General features: G+C 34.6%; 1 pseudogene; it reads left to right on the forward strand.

Moving 5' to 3' along the window:
* Positions 1-12515: 12515 nt before the first annotated feature.
* Positions 12516-25616, forward strand: part of LOC116481536 (mitogen-activated protein kinase 6-like) — a 25049-nt pseudogene continuing 11948 nt past the window's right edge.

A 25616-nucleotide genomic window follows, 5' to 3' on the forward strand; every position in this document is an offset into this window, starting at 1 on the left:
CTTGCCTTTGGTGACACTTACTGCCCTGAAGATACAAAAAGCCTGCCATTGCTCAGACTTCACTGACTCTCTAGCTGAAAACGGATGGGGCCTATCACAGTTGGTGAGTGTGGATGAATAAAGCATTGGTTCAACTTGACCATGCTGATGTCACCTCTAAAGCGAATCAGTCGTCTCTGCTGGTGGCTGTGGCACATTGGATTAGGTCAGCCTTGCCAGTGAGACTGACACCAGTCTCTGTGGGATAATCAAACTATTGTTACCATGGGTTGTGGGTCATGAGCTGCTTCTCCCTGCTAGATCTCCACTGGACATTTTTGTTTCCAATCCTTTGGCCAAAGAGTCTAGACTTTTCTACGTTTTGTTCTGTCTGCTTGTTTGTTGGTTTGATTTTAGCTATTCTTAGTGGTAGTCCTGGGTAGGAGACCTCTGTGGTTCCTGATTTGATATATATGGAGATAAAATGGGAGATAAAACAAACAAATAAAAACAGTGTTATTGTTTGACCGCAGTATCATTCTTCAAGTTCTAAGCTTTCTAATCAGTAGTTTTCTTCTTTTCAATTCTCGAAGTCCTTTTACAGTATTCTTGTTTTAAAAATTATTTCCAGGATATTTAGTTGTATGAGAGGTTAGATGAAGGAAAAAGTGAGGTCATGACATCCAGAAATTTAAGATTAAAGTAAACAATGTTTATTCTAAATTCAACTATAGCTCTGACATGAATTCTATTTTCTCTTGACTCTCTAATCACTTTTTTCTACTATTAATTTTTATCATAGTATCCTATTTTGTTTGTTTGTTTGTTTGTTTGTTTGTTTGTTTAGATGGAGTCTCACTCTGTCACCTGGGCTAGAGTGCCGTGGCATGATCCTGACGCACTGCAATTTCCACCTCCCAGGTTCGAGCGATTATCCTGCCTCAAACTCCTGAGTAGCTGGGATTACAGGCACGCACAACTATGCTCAGCTAATTTTTTGGGAGGCTGAGGCAGATGCATCACGATGTCAGAGTTTGAGACCAGCCTGGCTAACATGGTGAAACCCTGTCTCTACCAGAAACACAAAAAAAGTTTTTAAATAATCCATTTTACCAGAAGGTTTATTAATATCCACCCTAAACACACACACCACACCATTTGTTTCTAACACCTCAACAATGCATTATCTCAGAACCCACAGTCCTCCTACCCTGAAATTGACTACTCCCACTTCTGCACAGCTCTCATCCTGAATTTTCCTTTAGGACATTTGTGAGTTTATCCAAAATATTCCACATATCACATAGTCTTTCTCTCTCTCTGTCCTTATTTATCCAGGGTACATTCTTAATTAACTCTCTGAGAAGAAAGTAGATTCAAATGAAAATCTCCAAATGCTTAGAACAAAAATACTTCTATTTTAATATCCTATTTCATTAATTATTTAGCTGGGTATGGAATTCTAGGTAAAAATTAATTTGTACTCAGGCAGTTTTGCAGTGCTGCTGCTGAGATGCATTAATGGCATATTTAATTTGAACTGTCTTATGGGTTTCTATTATTATTATAACTTATTGAAGGGCAATATACATGCCAAAATGTGCACATTTTTGAAGTAAGTAACTTGATATATGTTGATCAACTGAGCACATCTGTGTAGCCTTAGCCTGCTTTGGTTTACTCTTACTTTTATTTTCTGTTGGTGCAGTTAGTATCTTTTTATCTTCATGGGGTTTTACACTTTATAATCCAATTCATAATTTGATGCAGGTCTTTTTTTTCCTTCCTTCATTCTTCATGTTGGCAATATTGATCACTTTAGGAATTCACTTTACTCAACCAAAAGCCTTCTTTTTTATTTGTTTGTTTGTTTTTTGGTACATGGGTCCGCTGCCACTCACCAATGAGCTCAGGGCTCCAGAGGAGGGCAACAGCAGAAAGAACAATCCAAACAACACAACGAACGAGGAATTTCAGTATCAGAACAAATCATACAGAGAAGCAGTGGAAAAGGGATCCTGATTACTTTCCAGTTCATGATTGTCACCATACACTGATGTAGATAGATTATAAGAGAGTTGAAGTGACCAAATGATATGATATGGTTTATTATAAAAAATAATTTGTCCAACTTCATTTTGAGAAGTACTGAGTCAGGAAAATCACAGATCTCAAAAACTCTGGCCTGTATTTATATACTTGTAGAAATCTTATGAAGACATTGTTTGTTCTTTCTCTTACTTTGACTGGATTCTGCCTTCCAGTACTTACCTGGAGCCAGTATGCTAATTCTATCTGGATCCTTTAGTCTTATGTGTATACATACTTATTTTAATGTGTTCTTAAAATATGAAGAGGGGCAGTAGTTTCTTTTCTTAATAAATGTCTTTTGCATCTGGTCAGTTCTTACCCTAGTGATTATTTAGTTTATTATCATATGGCTTTTGTAATCAAATATATTCCAAGATATAGACTCAGTTTTCCAGACTGCATTAAACCAATCTCTTTTTCTTTTTCCACACCATTTGTAAATTGTTTTGTGCAAGATTTTTTTCTCTCAGATTTTTGTCTGTTGATGTCTAAAAACAAGTTTGCGTCTGAATATCTATACTTGTCTTCCTATCTATATATCAATTATTTTTAATTCTAACACTCTTCATTATACTCCATACCATTCTTCCCCTCCCCTTCCACTGTCGCCCAGAGCTGGAGTGCAATGGCGCGATCTCAGCTCACTGCACCCTCTGCCTCCCTGGTTCAAGCAATTCTCCTGCCTCAGCCTCCCAAGTAGCTTGGATTACAGGCGTGCACAACCACATCCTGCTAATTTTTGTTGTTTGTTTTTTTTAGTAGAGATGGGGTTTCACCATGTTGGCCAGACTGGTCTCAAACTCCTGACCTCGTGATCTGCCTGCCTGGGCCTCCCAAAGTGCTGGGACTACAGGCGTGAGCCACTGGGCCCAGCCCCATTCTTTAATAATAGTGTTTATATTGTTTTCTTTGTTATCTCTCTGAATATCATAAATAATCAGATACTGAGCTTCCTGGTCCTCTAGCTATACTTGAGTTTTTTTAATGTCGTAGTATATTCAGTTGCTATTCTAACTCTTTAATTGATTTATTGTCATTGATACTCTATTCCTGTTAAAATTCCTCTACTGTAGCATTATGACTTTTTGGGGATTGAAATATGCATGTGGTCAATAGCTTAATCTAACTAAATGCCTGTTGTAAAATATATAATACACAATTCTTATGAGCAGAAGAAAAATAAATATCTTTTGAACATTAAATTGAAAAATAATAAAGACATTAATAGACACAAAATAATAGCAATACACTTCGCTGCATTTGAGTGAATAAGTAATCTTAAAAACAGTATCATATGTAAATTAGTAACTTTAAAAAGTTGCTTTTTTTTTCTTTAATGGCTGACTAGAAGCATTTCAAGTACACCTGATCTACTTAGAAGAACCAAAAATAATGTGCAGGCAATCATGTTTTGAATACATTTTACAAGAGGTGACATGAAAGACCAACAGAAAAATGAAAGGATACACCAAAATCTAGGAAAGGTAAGGAAAACAGGTAGCCTGCATGCCTGAGGCCAGCTGGGAACCAGGAATGACCCCCTAGTGTGGGAGAGAGTGAGTGTTGTTCTTTGGTTCATGTTCCCACAGGGGAACCCACAACCAGCATTATATTGGATAGAAAATTTAATTTTCTCTAAGTACTAGAATGAGACAATGATGCCCAGTTTCACCACTGTTATTTAACATAATACTGGAAGTCCTAGCCAGAGCCTTCAGGCAGGATTAAAGGCATCCAAATTAGAAAAGAGGAAGTCAATTTATCCTACCTTGCTGATGATATAACCTTATATTTAGATAAACCTAAAGATTTCACCAGAAAGAACTCTTAGATTTGTTAAATGAATTTAATAAAGTTGTAGAAATTAAAATTAATATACAAAAATCAGCATTTCAATACACCAATAACTATCTAGCTGAGAACAAAATCAAGAAAGTAATCCAAGACATTAAAAACAGCCTCTTGGCCGGGTGTGGTGGTTCATGCTTGTAATCCCAGCACTTTGGGAGACCAAAGCAGGCAAATCACCTAAGGTTAGGAGTTCAAGACCAGCCTGGCCAACATGGTGAAACCCCGTCTCTACTAAAAATACAAAAAATTAGCCGGGCACAGTAGCAGGCACCTGTAGTCCCAGCTACTTGGGCAGCTGAGGCAAGAGAATCACTTGAACTCAGGAGGCGGAGGTTGCAGTGACCCAAGACCACGCCACTGCACTCCAGCATGGGTGACAGAGCGAGACATCTACTCAAACAAACAAAAATCTCTTTTAATCTCCAAGAAGATAAAATATATCTTTATCTCCTTGCTTAAATATTCTACATAGCTCTAAAAATAAAATACCTAGGAATATATTTAACCAAGGAGATAAAAGATTGCTACAACAAAAACTTCAGAACACTGATGAAAGAAATTCTGGATGCCACAAACAAATAGAAAAGCATACCATGCTCACGTGTTGGAAAAATCAATATCGTGAAAATGACTAAATGGCCCAAATAAATCTGGGTTCAATGCAATTCTTATTAAAATGCTGACTTCATTTTTCACAGAAATAGAACAAAACAATTCAAAATTTTATGTGGAACCAAAAAAGAGCTGAACAGTCAAAGCAATCCTAAGGAGAAAGAATAAAGCTGGAGGCATCCTACTTCAAATTACATCACAAGACTATAGTAAACAAAACAGCATGGTACTGGTATAGAAACACACACAGATAAGTGGAACAGGAATAGAAAACTCAACAATAAAGCCACATATTTATAGTCAATTGATCTTTGACAGAACTGACAAGAACTTACATTTGGGGAAGGATATCCTTTTCAATAAATGAGGCTGTGGAAACCGGTGCTATTGCATAAAAATGAAACTGAACTCCTAGCTCTAACCATACAAAAAAATGAAGTAAAGATGGATTAAAGATTTAAATGTAAGAATTAAAACCATAAAAATACTAGAATAACCTCGAGAGAAAACTCTCTTGGACAATGATCTGGACAAAGAATTTATTACTAGAACCTCAGAAACACAAGCAACAAAAAACAAAAGACACCAAATGGGGCTTAATTAAACTAAAAAGCTTCTGTATAGCAAAATAAATGATCAACAAAGTTAATGGGTAACTGGCAGAATAGAAGAAAATATTTTCAAGCTAATTATCCAATGTATAAGTTGGATATCCAGAATGTATATCCAATCAAGACTCATATCCAGAATGTATAAGGAACTCAGCTCAATAACAACAATAAAAAATAATAATAATCCCATTAATACAGGGGTCCCCAAACCCTGGGCTATGAAGCAGTACCAGTCTTTGGCCTGGTGGTTCACTGGGCTGTGAACTAGTACCAGTGTTAGGAACTGGATGGCACAGCAGGAGGTGGGTGCTGGAGAGTGAGCATTACCACCTGAGCTCTGCCTCCTGTCGGATCAGTGGCAACATTAGATTCTCATTGGAGCACGAACCTAATTATGAACTGCACATGTGAAAGATCTAGGTTTTGCACTGTTTATGAGAATTTAATTAATGCCTGATGATCTGAGGTGGAAACGTTTAATCCTAAAACCATCTCCCAAAAATTCCCTGTCCATGGAAAAATTGTCTTCCATGAAAATGGTCCCTAGTGCCGAAAAGTTTGGGGACCACTGCATTAAAAAGTGGTCAAAGAACCTTAATACGTACTTTTTAAAAAGAAGACATACAAATAGTCAATTGATATGTGAAAAAAGGTTCAACATCACTAATCATAAAAGAGATGCAAATTAAAACTACAATGAGTTATCATTTTATCTCAGTGAGAATGACTATAATTAAAAAGAAAAAACTGCAGATGTTGGCAAAAATGTGGAGAGAAGGAATGCTTATATACTTTTGGTGGCAAAGTAAATTAGTGCAACCTGTATGGGAAACAATAAGCACATTTCACAAGGAACTAAAAATAGAACTAAAATTCAATGCAGCAATCCTACTACTATCTACCCAAAGGAAAAAAATGAATATATCAAAAATTACCTGCACTTGAATGCTTAGCACAGCATTATTCACAATTGTTCCTATTCCTTTTCACAATAGGAGTCAAAATTAGTGTCCATTAATTGACGATTTTATAAAGAAAATGTGGTATACTGACACATTGGATTACTATTCAGCCATAAAAAAGAACAAAATGGCCTGGGGCAGCGGCTCATGCCTATAATCACAGCACTTTGGTAGGCCGAGGCAGAAGGATCACTTAAGGCCAGAAGTTCAAGATCAGCCTGGGCAATATAGCAAAACCCTGTCACTACAAAAAATTTAAAATATTAGCCAGGTGTGATGGTATCTCACACCTGTAGTCCAAGCTACTCCCAAGACTGAGGCAGGAGGATCACTTGAGCCCAGGAGTCCGAGGTTGCAGTGATCTATGGTCACGTCACTGCGCTCCAGCTCAGGCGATAGAGTGAAACCCTGTCCCCCAAAATATGATAAATAAATAAACATTTTTGGAGTAACATGGATAAAACTCGAGGTCATTATCTAAAGTGAAACATGCCAGACACAGAAAGTAAATAATCACATGTTCTCACTCATTAATGGGTACTACAAACTGAGTATACATGGTCAGAGAAAGTGGAATAATAGATAATGGAGACTCAGAAGGGTGAGAAGGTGGATGAAGAGAAATTACTTAATGGGTATAATGTACATTATTTGGGTGATGGATACTCTAAAAGTCATGACTTGACCACTATGCAAAATATACATTTAAAAATATTGCACCCAAACTCCATAAATTTATTATATATATATATATAAAATAAATATATATGTCTGTCTTTATATATATATATATAAAATAAATATATATATATATGTCTGTCTGCTTCTATAGAACTGGTTAACAAATACAGAACACTTCTGTAAATTTCTTGCCACTCAGTGTATACACTAATGATGTTTTTCATTATATTCATTTGATTCTTCAAAAGCATCATTATACTGACTCATTTAGGCATCTAATAAATGGAAAGATGTCTCATATTAAGGTAAATGGTCACAATGATTATACTGATGTGTATAATAATATTTTACTGTATAATACTTCAGTCATTTAAATATAAGACAAGTTTGTAAATGGAAGATATATAAAGGAAGAGTAATAATTACTAACAAGTGTTACAAAAATTATAATAAAAGCTAATGTATTATATTCACAAATATAGTGAGTAAAACTTTGTTAATGCATATTGATGCATCTAAGAGAGTCTACAGAAGAATAAAAAGTAAGTTAACTGTTTAAAATGTCTTGGTTTATGCTTAAGAAAGCATGATTCCATAGTAACACACTACCGTTAGAGTTAAATACAATTACATTTAGTAGCATTTGCATTAACAGAAATATACCTTATTTTAATTTTATTTCAATTCACGACATCACAATTTTTAAGTGTATGTATCTGTAAAAATGTGTTTTTACTAGGTTACTATGGTAAAAAACAGTTTTTACAACAGTAAAATATATTTTTATTAGGTTACTATTGTAACAACCAGTAACAGAAGTATATATATTTTACTAGGTTACCAGTTTATATAATAGTAATCTAGTAAAAATGTATACTTCTGTTACTTTTTAAAAAATAATTTCAGAAAAAGAAATACACAAAAGAGCCAATCCATACTATTCAAGCAGAATTAAATTTCCTATCTAATCATGTGTTTTCTCAGAGTTAGAATAAAACATATTATGATATGCTTCTGTACACAAAGCTTTATAGAATACCTGGGCATATGTAATTTTTGTTTGTTTGCAAGCACTTGTATTGCAGATACAGATATTCATAGTTAAACAACTAGAGTTCTACCCAACAGATGCGGAAAAACAACAGCACTCTCCCACATTCCTCACTTCTCTAATTTCCTTTCACAGAGGCAGAAGCTTTATAAGCTTTAGCTACTTTGTTCTTGTGTTTGTCTCCATTTAAAAAATATATATATGGCTGCGTGCGATGGCTCATACCTGTAATCCCAGCACTTTGGGAGGCTGAGGTGGGCAGATCACGAGGTCAAGAGATCGAGACCATCCCAGCAAACATGGTGAAACCCTGTCTCTAATAAAAATACAAAAATTAGCTGGGTGTGGTGGCACATACCCGTAGTCCCAGCTACTCGGGAGGCTGAGGCAGGAGAATCGCTTGAACCTAGGAGGTGGAGGTTGCAGTTAGCCAAGATCGCCACTGCACTCCAGCCTGGTGACAGAGTGAGACTCTGTCTCAAAAATAAATAAATAAATAATATATATATATATATTCATATATATTATATATTATATATATTCATATATATTTTATATATTTATATATTATATATATCAATATATATATATTTGGCTTGTCTCCTTGAGAATATTTTTAAGTGAAACCAAGGAAAAATACAATTACCTCTCTTATATCTGTCTTCACGTGGGTGTACACAACATTCTCTTAACTTTTTAAAAATAATTGTATCATAATTTTGTGCTACCTCAGTATCAGATGTTAACATTATAGACTAGATAATTATCACTTATAGATGCAAATTTATTATATCATGACTTTATTCTCTTACCTGTAAAATGTATGTTTTCCCTGGAATAAATAATCGATTTTTTTCTGTTTGCTTGGTTTTCCATGTATTTGTGATAAAATATATTTTAACTTTCTGCCAGAAATGTCACTGTTCTTTCAGTACTTTCGTCTAGTTTAGCAACTTTTTCTATTTCTTGGAGAAAGTCCTGTTGAAATCTTTCTTACTGTTCCTTTGTAGAGTCCTTTGGTGTTTTGTATGGATACTCTATTATTTTTTCTTCTAGGATATAAATATTGTTTATTTACTTACATTTCCCTTTTTCCTGCTTCCTTTTCCTCTTTCCTGAGATTTCTTTTTATGTGTCTGTATGCTTTGATATCAGTGTTTCATGTTAGATGTTTTCTGCTACTGTTTACTGAGTCTTGGTTTTCTCTTTGTATTTAAGAGTAGGATAGTCTTTAAGCTGAATGAAAAGCTCTGTGTGGATTGGAGGAGCTTCTTGATTTTTATTTTATTGAAAAATGATCTTCCCAGACCCTTACATTAAAGATATCAACCAAGAAAGTATCTGCACATTTCTTTTCATAAACTGACAGGTGTTACTGGAGAGGAATCCTTTAGTCTCTGTGTGGAATTTTAAGCCTGGCTACCATTGCTCTCACAGGTTGTTTCCGAAAGTGTCACCTCTGTTCTGAAGATAGACTTTACAATTATTTCCATGATTAGGGTGCCATTAGTTTCAGCTGTGTCTTGTAACCTCTTCAGAGTCTATCGGGTTCAGTGTCCCCAGAGAGTAAATCTATAGTCTACTGGCAAAGGGAGAAGAACCCATTTATCAGATTGAATGTATGATAGTTGGTATCATGGATCTAATCTTTGTTTAGACAGATTTCATATGATTTCTCCTGTGCAGCTTCATAGGCACCCCACAATTTTAGAGATGTTGGGTCATCTGTAATAATTCCCAAGACATTCTGAGAATCTCAGCCTTATTTTTCGTTTCTGATTTCCCACTACGTCTGTTTATGTTCTGTTTCTTTTATCCCTCTGCTTTCCTGTTTCCAAAGCCTGGTTTGTCTTCTCTGCTCTCATTGTCTTCATAATTTTGATCTATTTATTGTTTGAAATCACTATTTTCATGTAAGTGTACTTTTAATAAAACAGCCCTAAACTGATGTATTCATTCCAGAAAGTCTAATTAATGCCCCTCTACTTACTTCTATAGTGTTCTACCAAATTTTTTAAACTATGATAAATTATCTTGTTCTAAGGTCTTAACAGCATGCAACAAATGAAGATTTTTATGGGATAAATAATATATCTTACCAAAAAGGACAGTTATTAATTTGTTGGGAGGGTTAACGTCAATTGAATTTTGCACATCTTCCAAAATCAAGTGAATTATAAGATAAAGTGTACTAATTCATCATGTAGTCCTCTTCCATGTAGTATGCATTAATAAGATGTTTGAAATGCACTCGTGTACAAAATATATCATCCCTTCTGTCCTAGAGCTTACACTCTAGTGTGGTGACAGTCAAATAGGTTATGGAATGCGTTACATGTTTTATAAAATGTAAAGTGCAGCATGCTGTGTGTATTAATCGAGGTTCTCTAGAGAGATAGGACAATAGGATTGACACATCTATTGAAAAAGAGTTTATTAACGAGTAATGACTCCACGATCACAAGAAGAAATCCCACAATAGGCCATCTGCAAGCTGAAGAGCAAGGAAGCCAGTTTGAGTCCCAAAACCTCAAGAGTAGGGAAGCCAACAGTGCAGCCTTCAGTCTGCGGCAGAAAGCCCAAGAGCACCTGGCAAACCACTGGTGTAAAGTCCAAGAGTCCAAAAGCTGAAGAACTTGGAGTGTCATGTTCCAGGGTAGAAAGCATCCAGCATGGGAGAAAGATGAAGGCTGGAAGACTTAGCCAGGCTAGTCCTTCCACGTTCTTTATTCCACACCTGCTTTATTCTAGCCACTGTGGCTGCGGATTAGATGATGCCCACCCAGATTGAGGGTGGGTCTGCCTCTCCCAGTCCATTGTCTCAAAAGTTAATCTGCTTTGGCAACACCCTCAGAGACACACCCAGGAACAATACTTTGCATCCTTCAATCCAATCAAATTGATATTCAATATTAACCATTACACTATGAGACCATCTACTCTGGCTACTCAATCAATTTTAGTGGTTATTAAATGATTTATTTATAAAGTCACATTTAAGCAACTACTTAAATGACAAATTAGATTTAGCCAAAATAAAACTATGGAAAGAATTTTTAAAATAGTATGTGAAGCCTGGCTAGGGATTGCAATCCATATTTTCTCACAAGAAAACATGTTAGGAAGTTACATGGGAAAATCATTATATAAAACCATAGCCAAGTAATAGATTATTTTGGAAATTATTCATTTAAAGTGGTTGGAAGCCCTTTTAGTATAAAAAGCACAAGAATGCTTAGAATACATTTTTACTCAATAAATATTCATAATATGGGGCTAGGAGAAGCATGGTTCATTTAGGGAAACCAGTAATAACTGCAATTATCATAGTCCAGACAAATGATTTTGGTTATTTGGATTAACTTGTGAAATAGAGAAAAGTGGGTGAAATTTTAGATGATTATGAAATGAAATCTACAAAAATTTGTTTTTATTGGTATGATGGTTAATTTAATGTGCCAACTTCTCTGGGCTAAGGGATACTCAGAGAGCTGGTAAATCATTATTTCTGAGTGTTTTTGTGAAGCTGTTTCCAGAAAAGATAAGCATTTACACTGGTAGAATAAGTAAAGAAAACAATGCTTACGTGTGTGAGTGAGCGCCATTCAATCCTTTGAAGACCAGAATAGAACCAAAAGACAGGGGAAAAGAGGGTTCGCTCTCTTGTGTTTGAGCTGGGAAATCTATCTTGTTCTGCTAGCAAACATTGGAGCTTCTGGTTCTCAAGCCTTGGGGCTCAGACATGGACTTACTCCACTGACTTCCCTAATTCTCATCTCTTTGGACTTGGATTGGGCCTACACCACTGGTTGTCTTGGACCTCTGGCTTGCAGATGGAAGTTTGTTGGACGTTTCATCCATCTATCTGTGTGAGCTGATCCCTCATAATAAATCTCTGTGTATATATCCATACCTGTATCTATAATCTGTTTCTCTCGCTATATATATAGATATATGTACTGTTATATATATGTGTGTATATATATATACATATATATGTACAGTTTTTTAAAAAGTACACTTACATGAAAATAGTGGTTTCAAACAATAAATAGATCAAAATTATGAAGACAATGAGAGCAGAGAAGACAAACCAGGCTTTGGAAACAGGAAAGCAGAGGGATAAAAGAAACAAAACATGAACAGATATAGTGGGAAATCAGAAACCAAAAATAAGGCTGAGATTCTCAGAATGTCTTGGGAATTCTTACAGATGACCCAACATCTCTAAAATTGTGGGGTGCCTATGAAGATGCACAGGAGAAATCATATGAAATCTGTCCAAACAAAGATTAGATCCATGATACCAACTATCATACATTCAATCTGATAAATGGGCTCTTCTCCCTTTGCCAGTAGACTATAGGTTTACTCTCTGGGGACACTGAACCCGATAGACTCTGAAGAGGTTACAAGACACAGCTGAAACTAATGGTACTCTAATATATATACATATATATATTAGAAAAAATCCAGATATAGAAAAATTATATATTTTATATATATATACACACTCTCTCTCTATATATATATATAGATACACACACTCTCTCTCTATATATATACACTCTCTCTATATATATATACACACTATATATATATATATACACTCTATATATATATAAAAGACTTTTGTTATGTGGGCAATTAGTATTTGTTTAGTTTCACTGGAACACCATGACTAATATAATTGGAGAAAAAAGAGACATCAGGAATGGTTTTCAATTCCCAAGTTTATGGAGTGGTGAAGGCATAAAGGATACAGAGAAAAAGCTGTTAGAGAGGCAGGAAGAAAATCGAGAGTGTGAAGACATTGCTGCCAAAAGAACAGTGTATTCAAAGGAGTAAGAGATTTGCTCCAACGTCAAAGTAGAAAAGACCTGAAATATAGCTAGAGCTAGTGACCCTGATGTTATACAATCAAATGACCAGCTCTGAATTTGTTTTCTGTTTCTCAGATTTCCTTTGGCCCCAGTGTTTTTTAATAAATACATTAAAATACAATCTGAAATTAAGATAGTAACATAGTAAAAAAAAAGTCATGTTTGAACTCTGTGTTCTACATGCACATTAGGCAAATGTGACAATTATGAATATTATTCTGGGTTATTTGTGCATTAATGATGAAATGCCTAGCTAGTTATTTTCTAATGACCCACTTTGGTTAACTGATCAGCTCTGATGAGAATATTAAAGTGCCTTGGTTTTAGTTCGAATGCTAATATTCTTTGCAGACGTTTGAAACACCATTTAAATTATCATATCTGTTTGTTTAGAATGATGACAAATAATTAGCTCATTCCTAAGCCAGAGGGAGCATTTATTTTCTTCCCCTGAATAAAAAGGGGATTTTTCTTATTGTTAAAAAATTAAAAACCTCTTATTATATCATTTTAAAATATAAAAACCTAGCCATGCAATATGAGATTTTGTTAAAGTTTATAACAATGAAATGGAGAAAATCATTACTCGTGCCAATAATCAATGCAGATAGATTAAACATATAGACATATATAACATTAGATTCCTCAAATCTGAATCCTACCTTTACCCAGCCCTTCTAAATGCAAGAAAGACATTTGTGAAAAGACAATGAAGCACGCATGACATTGTATTTTAATTGTCTTGGTGTTTAGCTCCTAAAGTCAATGTAGAACATGGCTGGGCTATGCTTTTGCATGGAAAAGACTTTTGTTATGCAGGCAATATTAACCTCAGAATATAGGCTGACCTTCATCTATCCCAAGCCCACACCTAAAATACAGATTCAGGTATACTATTGAAAAGAAAAATCTTAAATATATCTGATAGCTAAAGAGGCTCATGAAAATGTCAGTGCATACTACACGCATTCAAAATGTAACCTTCTTGAAAGATTCACCTCAGAGAGAATACTTCGTCAAGGCAGAGTATCATAGATGGTGACCCATTTCTGATGTAGAGTGATAAAATAGAAAAGAATTAAAGAGATGAACCTTTAAATATAAACCAAAATTATCCTGAAACATTAACTCACATATTGGTCAGGTAAGTTTCCTCCTCTTCCTTCTCCTCCTCCTCTTCCTATAACCTAAGAGGATTAATGACTGGCTTTATTATTTTCGAGGAGTATGGCTTCTTTCTGGGATTTGGATTGGGGCAGTCAAAATCATGGAGTATCAAAGAAAATATACTCACTTTTATGGGAATATTTCCTTGTCAGAGTCATTGTTTCTATTTAATTGCAGCCTTTTGTGAATCAGTTTTGATGCTACGTCCAAAATTCTCTGAGGTGAATTAGGAGAGAGTTATGAGTAAATTCATTCTAAAGCCTACTTTATCTAACACAAATAGCTATTCTAAAGGGTTACATAATACGTGTCAGAGATAAACAGAGCCAAAGAACGTCTTTCCATCTTTAAGTCAATCTCTGGTCCACACAAAGAAACAAAGACCTACAAAATGTTCCTCCCTTTCCTTGTACTGGGAGATGTACCTTAAAAGTCTCCATTCTTCAGCCTATTTTTGATATTGTACTTCAAACATAAATTGAATTTTTCCTTAGATTTGTATTATTCCCAAACTGTCTTTCATTGTGTCTTAATTTTTCAAAGTGCCAGATAATTAATGGAACACATTTTCCTGGCTTATCCTCAAGCTTCTTTAAGTAAATGTTTTAATTATTCTCATCTTTGTAATCTACTATTCTCTTTTCAAACCACTCTACTTTGAATTTTCATCTTCTTCTTGTCAAAAAATTATTTTTTGATCATCAAAAATTTCTATGTTGACAAATCCCAGTGACCTCAGTTATGATACAATATTATTCTACTTCCTAATATTGTTTGATATAGAAGACAGCTCATGTTTTTAAATATTCTATTTGTTTACAGGAATATTGAAATTATTCATTGTCTTGCCATCCTTTTCAATGCCCTCTTGCCATCCTTTGCAATGCCCTCTGTCATTTCCACACTGTGACTTTATTTATAAGCACTGGAAGAAGCAAGGGTTCAGCTCTGGTTTCTCTTTCTTTACTTTCTATGTTATTCCCGTAGGTTCTTTGTTCTGATTCACATTATCTTCCAAGGACTCTCAAAATTATATCTCAAATGCCACAAAAGTTATACATCCTATTCCCTACTTGATGTACTTAAGTGAGAAATTTCAAAATTTGTCTAAATCTTCCCCTTTCCCAAATATCCATTTTAGTTGCTTGCACCCACATTCAGTCAATTGTCACAGCTAAAAATTAAGCCAGTTTGAGATATTATTCCCTTTCATTCACTAGCTCATAATACATTATAGTTCTATTAATTGTAACAAAAAATCTGTTCTGATTTATGTGTGTGTGTGTGTGTGTGTGTGTGTGTGGTGTGTTTCTTTATCCTTCCCTAGCGCCTGTGTCCAAAACTAACTTACGGTTTACTGTAACAGCCTCTTAGGATGACTCCCTCCTTTTACTTTTTACTCTTTACAATCAATGATCCACTGAGTGGATAAAGAAATGGTTTAAAAATATACATAATGTCAGTGTGACATATAATCTAAAAGAAGAATATTTTGGTACAGCAGAAATGGAAAACTACATCAAATGATGCTGAGAAACTAATACAGATATTGACAGACAAGCAACCATGCAAATTCAGCAATACAAGGGTCATTAGTGACCTTGATACGAGCAGTTAGAGTTTATGGTCTGGAATGGAGTGGGTTGTGAAAAGAAGGTAAGTGATTAACTGGAGAGAATATGCACAATTATTTTAAAGAGTTTTGGGTGAAAGAAAAGGGAAATGGATAAATAGCTGGAGAGGAATGTGAAAGAAGAGGGATGTTTTGCGTGAATGCATATTTCATTATAAAGAACATCCAAGTATGTCTACATGATATAGAAAAATCCAGAAAAGGTAGAAATTTTAGGTACAAGAGAGAAAAAAATGGGATGATGAAATTAAGACTTGATTTATATTTAGCCACAGCAGCTAAAAATAGAAGATAAAATTACAGAGAGGAAAACGCTCTGACGAAACATAATCTGAAATTGTGACAGCCCTTTGCCCTTCAGATATATGCCTACATGTAACCTACTAATATGCTAAATGAAACACCAAGAATTTCAGTAAACAGAGGTAGCTGTGGTGCTAAATGCTATGCAAAAATGCTTGGTGTATCCAAACTGGTAATGTAAGACAATAAAGGTTGTAAAAATAAAAATAAAGTAATATCTTTTTAAGCATGAGTAACATGAGGTAAAGTTTTTTTAAATAGAAGGTAAACAGTATTAGATATAAAAGATATACATTTGATTACATTAAAATTAAGAATTTTTGTTTGCTAAAGGAAGACCTACCTAAGAGAGTGAATAAAGGAATTCATAAGTACTCTTACCTCTTTTTGAAAAACATCATGCTTTGTTTTGTCACACTCATATCTGATGCTGTGTAAAAATCTGTAAAAAAAATCTAATGTTCATAAAAAAGACAAAGATCAAAATGAAAATAGGAAAGGAGGGAATTAACACACACGAAACTAAATACTATTTCAAGGTCCAATGAATAAACTTCTTTTCAATAAAATTATTTTTTAGCAACCGACGTGATATACCACCATGCAAGTACACAATTGGTTAACATTCAAAAGAAAGAATATTCTGACTTTAGATATAAATATGGAAAAACTTAATGTGGATATGGAATAACTGAACTCTCATACATTCATGGTAAAATTTTCAATTCATATAAACAACCATAAAAACTTTTGTCAGTAAAAGCTTTTTCAGTAAACAGTCTCATGACCTGTGACCCACAATTTTGCATCAGTGAACATATAACAGATGTCAATGCAATGCATGTGCCCATCAAAAGACACAGACACACCTACTTTTAGAAGCTTTATTTCCAGTACCACAAAACTGGACCCAATTCTAATGGCATTTATCAGTTGAGTAGAGAAATAAGTTCGATTTCTTTCCTTCTTGTACAATAGTTTTGCCTTTGTAGAATTCCTCTTTTAATTTGTTTTAAATTTTGGTTTTGAAATTTCCATCCTTTTTTTAATTGACAAGTAAAAATTGTAGATATTTATGGTGTACAACATAATGCATTGATACATGTATACTTTGTGGAATGGCTAAAACAAACTATTTAACATATATTACCTCCTATGATTATCATTTTCATGGTAAGAATACATAACATTTTCAAATTATTTAAAATTTGAATTTTCTTTTTGAAAAACAGTGGTGTAACTAAATTTATACTGTTTTAAGCAATTTTTTCCTTATTTTCAATACTATTTCCTATTTTCCATTGTTCTCCTTTGGCAAAGAAATAATAAAAGAGGGTGAGAGAAGAAAAAAGAAGAAGAAGGGAAAAATAGGAGGGAGAGAGGGAGGAAAAAAGAAGGAAGGAAGGAACGAAGGAAGGAAGGGAGGAAGGGGAAAGGGAAAAGGAAGAAAAAAGGAAGGAAGAGAAAAGGAAGGAAGGAAAAGAAAGATAAACTATTGAAGCAGAGAGATGTAGCACGTTGCTGCTGTTCATCCATTCTCAATGCCCTTCGATGTTTATGAAAAACATAAGATTGTGGGCTCTGACCACATTTTAAAAGGTTTTCAAAGAATTTCAGGAAATAATAGGTATGCAGAGTTTTAATGGTCATAAGGCTCTAATTTTCATATTTAAGAAAACTTAAGCCAGGATCGGTGGCTCACGCCTTTAATCCCAGCACTTTGGGAGGCTGAGGCAGGTGGATCACCTGAGGTCAGGAGTTTGAGACCAGTCTGGTCAACATGGTGAAACCCTGTCTCTACTAAAAATACAAAAATTAGCTGGGTGTGGTGGCTCACGCCTGTAATCCAAACTGCTTGGGAGGCTGAGGCAGGAGAATCTCTTGAACCTAGGAGGCGGAGGTTGCAGTGAGCAGAGATTGTGCCATTGCACTCCAGCCTGTGCGACAAGAGCGAAACTCTGTCTCAAAAAAAAAAAAGAAAAAAAAAGAAAACTTAAATGAATCAAATATTATTACGTGATTTTTACATTTGCTACAAGCTGACCGTTTGAACCTCAAAATATATGGGTTTCAAGATAAACACAGCTAGACAGTGTAGACCAACTATACAATTTGTCTCCTGTCAATATTAGAATTAGTTCACTTTATTAAAAGAAATCAATCACTGACACTTTGAGAAAAAGAAAAAAGCAAAGTCAGTAAATCAGTCTTTCTATATAGAAATGACTTCAATTTGAAGATACGTAACCTATTTAAAGTGCATGCTCAGTAATTGCCCCATTAATTTGATGAATGTAGACAGTAATTTGTGATGATTTAAGCCTCAAACTTCTATTTTTCCCTCAGATGCATAGGATTTGTTTTACTTTAATTATTTGGGTCATTGCCTTAATTTCCCATTTAACATTACTTGTAAAAAGACTTTCTTATTTTTAAAATATAGCCTTTTTAATGAAGTTCTTTCTACTACCAACTTTAGCCTTTAGCTTACCATGTTATGACACTATATGTAAATAGCCACTTTAATAATGACATCTGGAATGGCTCCAAAAAGAAGAATAGTAGGAAAGCTGTGAATCAAGCTTTTGTGCCTTCAATTTTAAATGTGTATTGTACCGTTACATTATTTTTCTTGGAACTAGAATATTGATCCTTAGATTTTTTTTTCTTAATCTCTTTCTTCCTCTGTCTCTTTCTCTTCCCCCTCTTTCCTTTGCCTGTCCCTCCATTCTGTGATATTTTGAAATATGGTTAAAAAATTATAAATCATATTTTTAAATTGGATTTTATTTTAATAATTATATATGTTAGTTCATAAACTACTATTAATTTAACATTGACATGCACTTCATTAAACATGTTTAAAATATGAAAATGAAATTTTGTTTTTGTTATAAACTAACTCCTGTATATTTGAATTTTCAAAATTGAAACAAAATAAAAAATAAAGCTTAGTACTTTAATAAAATATGACCTTTAGGGTCAAGTTAGTATTCACCAAAAGAAGAAAATGTTGTGTTATATTAAATTTTGTTTTAGAATGGCATACATATATGCCATTGTTCCTTAATTCTATTCAGCTTAAAATTTTCAACTTAGAAAGTTTTTAATGCCCTCCTTTGCCTTTGAGATTGGTAAATGCTCATGCATTCAGAACAAAAATAATGAATTAATTTTTACATTTAAGTATAATGCAGTAATTACCAAAGACAAATTGACAGAAATAATTACTATGTCAAACATAATAAGTTAAATTTTAGCTTTAATTTAGCTAAATTTTAATTCTCTATTTTTATCATCAATCAGAAAAGCAAGAATAATTTATTTTAAGTCATTAAGCAAGAGTTTGCAATATCTAGGGTGATTTTTATGCTTTAGGGTTCAGTTTATCACTGTGGCCTATTCGTATGAGACACTCAGGAGTCTGGCAGAGAAATTTACCCTAAAATAGACTAGAAGTAAATAAAGCTATATTTGATACTATCATGCACATGCATCCTTAAATCCTTGAATTCACCATGGTGAAACCCTAGAACTTACCGCTGCCAATAATGACACCTTCATTGACATCCAAGCTTCATGCACTTCAGCCTACACTCATGACTTCCCAGTTCATGTCCTCTAGTCCCCTAATATTTTGTTCTATGGGGTTATTCTGGTCACAAAGTAACCAAAATCAAATACACAAAGCTACCAGAGTCACTAAGTCCCTAAGAGAATGATGTACTGAGGTACCACCTGTTGTCCTGTCCAAGGCCAGGTGTTTTTGTGCACTGGATTGAACACATTTGATAATCTAATCTCATTACATATGCATTTTTTCCCATTTACCTTTTCATAATTAACTGTTCCATCTTTCTTGAATTAGTCCTGAATGTACAAGCTTACATGAAAAACAAAAAACAGAAAAAAGAAAAAAATGCCTCCTGTGACCCTATATGTCTTGTAACTATTTACTTATTTCTATGCTCATTTTTACAACTGTAATATTTCTTTTATCTTTTCTGCCCAGGATTTTGTCCCTATAGTCTTCTCAAGCAGCAATTTACTTCTAAATGTTGAATCCAATAGTAGTTTCTCAGAAATTTTCTTACTCAGCCTACAAGCAACATTTGACAAATTTGATTCTCTCAGTTAAGGTAACACAACCATTTATAAAAAAATGTCCTTGTCTGAAGACCTCTTGTGGCACAAGATATTTCTGTCCAAATATCCTTTCATGAGGACACAGATACCTTTCCCAAATTCCCTTTCTATGTCCTCCTATGTCATGGCCAAGTCTTGTTTCATTATGTTCTATGGCAGAAGATACCTCTGCCCAGAAGTTTACCTGTGTAAAGAAACTCCTCCCTGCAGAGTTAAAAAATAATAATTATCTCTAAACAAAAACTGGCTAGCCATATGTAGAAAACTGAAACTGGACCCCTTCCTTACACCTTATACAAAAATTAACTCAAGATGGATTAAAGACTTAAATGTAAGACCTAAAACCATAAAAACCCTAGAAGAAAACCCAGACAATACCATTCAGGACATAGGCATGAGCAAAGACTTCATGAATAAAACACCAAAAGCAATGGCAACAAAAGCCAAAATTGACACATGGGATCTAATTAAACTAAAGAGCTTCTTTACACCAAAAGAAACCACCATCAGAGAGAACAGGCAACCTACAGAATGAGATAAATTTTTTGCAATCTATCCATCTGACCAAGGGCTGGTATCCAGAATCTACAAGGAACTTAAACAAATTTACAAGTAAAAAACAAACAACCACATCAAGAAGTGGGAGAAGGATATGAATAAACACTTCTCAAAAGAAGACATTTATGCTCAAAAGCTCATCATCACTGGTCATTAGAGAAATGCAAATCAAAACCACAATGAGATACCATCTCATGCCAGTTAGAATAGCGATCATTAAAATGTCAGGAAACAACAGATGCTGGAGAGGAATTGGAGAAATAGAAACACTTTTACACTGTTAGTGGGAGTGTAAATTAGTTCAGCCACTGTGGAATACAGTGTGGCGATTCCTCAAGGATCTAGAACTAGAAATACCATTTGACCCAGCAATCCCATTACTGGGTATATACCCAAAGGATTATAAATCATTCTACTGTAAAGACACTTGCACACAGATGTTTACTGCAGGACTATTCACAATAGCAACGACTTGGAACCAACCCAAATGTCCATCAATGATAGACTGGATAAAGGAAATGTGGCACATATACACCATGGAATACTATGCAGCCATAAAAAATGATGAGCTCATGTCCTTTGCAGGGACATGGATGAAGCTAGAAACCATCATTTTCAGTAAACTAACACAAGAACAGAAAACCAAACACCGCATGTTCTCACTCATAAGTGGGAGTTGAACAATGAGAGCACATGGACACAGGGAGGTGAACATCACACACCAGGGCCCGTTGGGGGTTGGGGGGCTTGGAGATGGACAGCATTAGGAGAAATACCTAATATAGGTGACAGGTTGATGGGTGCAGCAAACCACCATGTCACATGTATACCTATGTAACAAAACTGCACATTCTGCAAATGTACCGCAAAACTTAATGTGTAATAAAAAAAATCTTATAAAGAGATCCTTCTTAGCTTGCTCATTAATTCCAGAGATTGTCACAGATGCCAAGGAATTACTGGTCACATTTTTTTCTTCATGAACAGATAGGCTAAAAACTTTTCTCAGCTTTCCTCTGCATTTAGTTTAGTACCAGGTGACTGAGTTCTGGTCAAAATTATGGAGAAAGAAGTATATAGAACCCTTCAGTACTAGGCATAACTACTCCTATTTGGTATTCTATGTTCTCTATTGCTTTCTGTGATGGCTGTGTAGGGATATTGTGCTTAAGATGATGGAATCACAAAATGACAGGAGACTTGTCACAGTGCCATTTAATGAGTCATGCAATATTTACTAAACTATAGTTTAACAACTAAATATTCTGTAAAGACACAGAGATTTGGGGGTTAATTTAGTAGCTAAATATATATTCCACACATCATCCCTCCCTCTGGATGCTGATGCTCACATTTCAACCTGCTATCTAAAATAGGCTCTTGGAATACTAATTAGCATCTGTACAATAAAATAACCAATATTTAATTCTGGATTTTTCACTTTTCTAAAAGAAAAATACAGGTCATTGCCCCAGTGTTCCCCTACTTTATGTGTAATTCAGGCAAAATCTTCAGTCAGCACTGAGTGTTTTTGTATGCTCTCATTCTATATCCAGTGTTTTCAAATTATTTGGCTAAAACTTAAACATATATCCATAATGCGAATGCTTTTACTTCCTATTATTATAATACTAACCTTATTACCTCTTACTTAGAACATAGCCATAGCTTTCTAACTCTTTGATTTTGAATATATTACACTTCTGAGTTAAGTTTTACAGTGGGTTTTCATCTCTTCCACATAAACATCCATAACATAGCCTAGAATTATGTGTGGATTTAGTCCTGATCTTATAAAGAAGCAGGTGTAGGAGTCATGGGAAAATATTTTGACCTAAGAAATAGATAGCTGTTTATATCAGGTGGTGAAACTTGGCTTTAGAGTGATAGCTAGAAGCAAGCAGTGTGGATTCTTCACTCTTGAATATTGTGTAAAGATATGAGTTTTCCTTTCTTCTGAGTAGAAATTTCCTATAGACACAGAATATGTAATATTGAAGGTATTAGTGCAAGGTCTCAAATAATCTGATTTCCAAGACTTCTTCATGACATTCTGTATGTTGTCTGTGATACACAGGACAAAGGATGTTAATTATGGCAGAGGCCACACAAATAACAATTATTGTAAGGCAAGAATGCTTTTGAGGTACATACTGAGAAGAAAATCTTTGCAAGTGATGATAAAGATTAAAAAATATAAACATCACCGGGCATGGTGGCTCACACCTGTAATCCCAGCACTTTGGGAGGCTGAGGTGGGAGGATCACAAGATCAGGATATCGAGACCATCCTGGCTAACATGGTGAAACCCTGTCTCTACTAAAAATACAAAAAATTAGCCGGGTGTGGTGATGGGCGCCTGTAGTCCCAGCTACTCAGGAGGCTGAGGCAGGAGAATGGCGTGAACCTGAGAGGCAGAGCTTGCAGTGAGCCGAGATGGCGCCACTGCACTCCAGCCTGGGCGACAGAGCCAGACTCCGTCTCAAAAAAAAAAAAAAAGGAGATATATATATCTATATATAGATATATATATATGCACATACACATCAAGAGTTATATATTTGATAAGAATCTTTAGTCAGTTAATCAGTGAGATAAATTGATGAGAAAAGAATAAGCCATCTACTAGAGGACACCAGCCAATGAATGATGAGGACTTGGATCTCCGTGGAGCAGTGGTATTGTAGAGGAGATGGTCACCATGAGAACTATCCAAGAAATAAAATTACCAGAATTTTATAATTTTGGTAAATATGGGACATCTGTAATAAAAAAAGAAAGGAAGGGACAACAATAAGTAATAATACAAGCTTTTGAAAATTTGAAGGCTTGTGTAACCATTACCTGATATGGATTCTGTAAAAAGCAAAGAATACTTTCTCATTTATATATTGCCAAGGATCAATTTAACTTAGATTGCAAAAATCAACTTGGAAATTTAATTGCTGCTTAAAATCTAAACTTCAGTGGAGGCAAATGGAAGTTGATAACATGTATGATCTGAAAAATAATTTACCCATTACAACTAATTTGTCTTCCTATTGTTCTAAGCACGTGAATAAACAGCTTAATATAAAAAAAAAGGAGAGAGAGAGAGAAACATAATATCGAGAAGAACATCATCGGGTCCATGATTCTAATAAGAATTGGAGAGTTATTTTGTCTATGGCTTTTAAATTAAAAATCTAATATCTTTTCTTCTACAGTTGCTGAGTATAATTGATGAGAGTGATGTTATGACTGATTTGTGGCCCTCTCTCTCTCACATACACGCACAAATTTCAGAAAGTAGCTATACTCATGGATCCTTACTCCTGAAAATCACTTGTAGAAGATTTAATTCTAGCCTCTGTCATACAGCTGGAAATGATTGTGAAATAGAGATGCTACAGATGCAAGATACAGCCATGCAAAAAGATTAAAACTAACATTCGTATTGCATAAGATTATGCAAAAGCTTTGTTAACCTGATATTTTTAATGCATATTAAATAATTAGAACTTTTATCTGTCAGTTAGCTCCTATTTAATTATTTTAACAGACTACAGAGTCTCATTGATCTGTAAGGCTATATCACCATTTTATTTAAATAATAAAGTTATTGAGGCAAAATTAATTTTAGTTACTTTTGTGAAATGTATATGCTGGGAGAATTATAATTAAAAATAAAATAAAACTTGTGATTCCATGTCCATTATATCACATTTTATCTTGATTTTGAGAGGAAGATAATAAAAGTAATGGGAATATCACTATTAATAATAATAATACCAAGAGTAGTTATTAATATTATTATTGTTGGCCAGGTGTGATGGCTCACGCCTATAATCCCAGCACTTTGGGAGGCCAAGGTGGGCGGATCACCTGAGGTCAGGTGTTCAAGACCAGCCTAGCCAACATGGTGAAACTCCCTCCCTTCTAAAAATACAAAAATTAGCTCGGTGTGTTGGTGGGCGCCTGTAATCCCAGCTACTTGGGAAGCTGAGGCAGGAGAATTGCTTGAACCCGGGAGGTGGATGTTGCAATGAGCCGAGATCGTGCCATTGCACTCCAGCCTAGATGAAAGAATGAGACTCCATCTCAAAAAGTATATATATATAGTTACTAACACATTGAAAGCTTGAAAGCTGCCTATACGCCAAGAACTATTCTAACTGCTTTAGGCTTCTTATATGGCAACCCAAATATAGTATACTAGTTTTTAAATTTGTGATATTCCTGATATTTTATTGGTAGAAATAATTTATGACATTGATCATCATGGCATTTAATATCAATGATTTCCAAATTTGTTTGTAAAATATGTCACAAATGTTTGTGTAGCTACTTAATTGTTCCTTCAAATAGTTCAAGCAAGGGGGAGTATTGTCTTTTGTGATAATGGCTGGCATAGCTTTGATGTCCCATGGACTTTTTTCATATGGTACAGTGATACCCAGGCCCAGACCCCATTTTTAAAGATTCTACTTGAATTTGTTTGGAGTGCAGCCTAGGCATTGGGGTCTTTCTTGCTCTTCCTCTCTCTCTCTCTCTCACACACACTCTCTCTCTCTGTGTATGTCAACGGGGGCATAAATAAGTATTTTTTAATATATACAAATAATTCTATTGTTCAGCCAGTATTAGAAAACAATGATTTGGAATTTGAATATTTGTTACGGTGCTTATATTCTTGTAACAGGAAAGTCGATAAATAAGATATACATATATGAGAATGAAATCGGTGATTTGTATTTTAAAAACAATATTTGTCTTTGTAAGAAACTCACAGATGTTTTCCCAAAGTAATTGTATGTTTTTATAAGATCACTAGCAATGTGCGAGAAAAATATGTTCCGTAACCTTGTTAAAAGTAAATACTCTCAGTCTTCTGAATATTATATATTCTATTTTATGTAGTAGAAACTCATTGTGATGTACTTTGTAATTTTCTGATTATTAAAAGTAATAAACATGCTTTTATGTGGTTACATTTCTGTATATTTAGTGAAATGTTTGTTGAAAATATTTGCCTATGTTTTGATTTATTAGTCTACTTACTATTGAGTTAGAAAGGCTTTTAAAAACATATATTCTAGGCTGGGCGC

The sequence above is a fragment of the Hylobates moloch genome, unplaced genomic scaffold (genome assembly GCF_009828535.3).
Source record: "Hylobates moloch isolate HMO894 unplaced genomic scaffold, HMol_V3 SCAFFOLD_14, whole genome shotgun sequence".
Lineage (NCBI taxonomy): Eukaryota > Metazoa > Chordata > Mammalia > Primates > Hylobatidae > Hylobates > Hylobates moloch.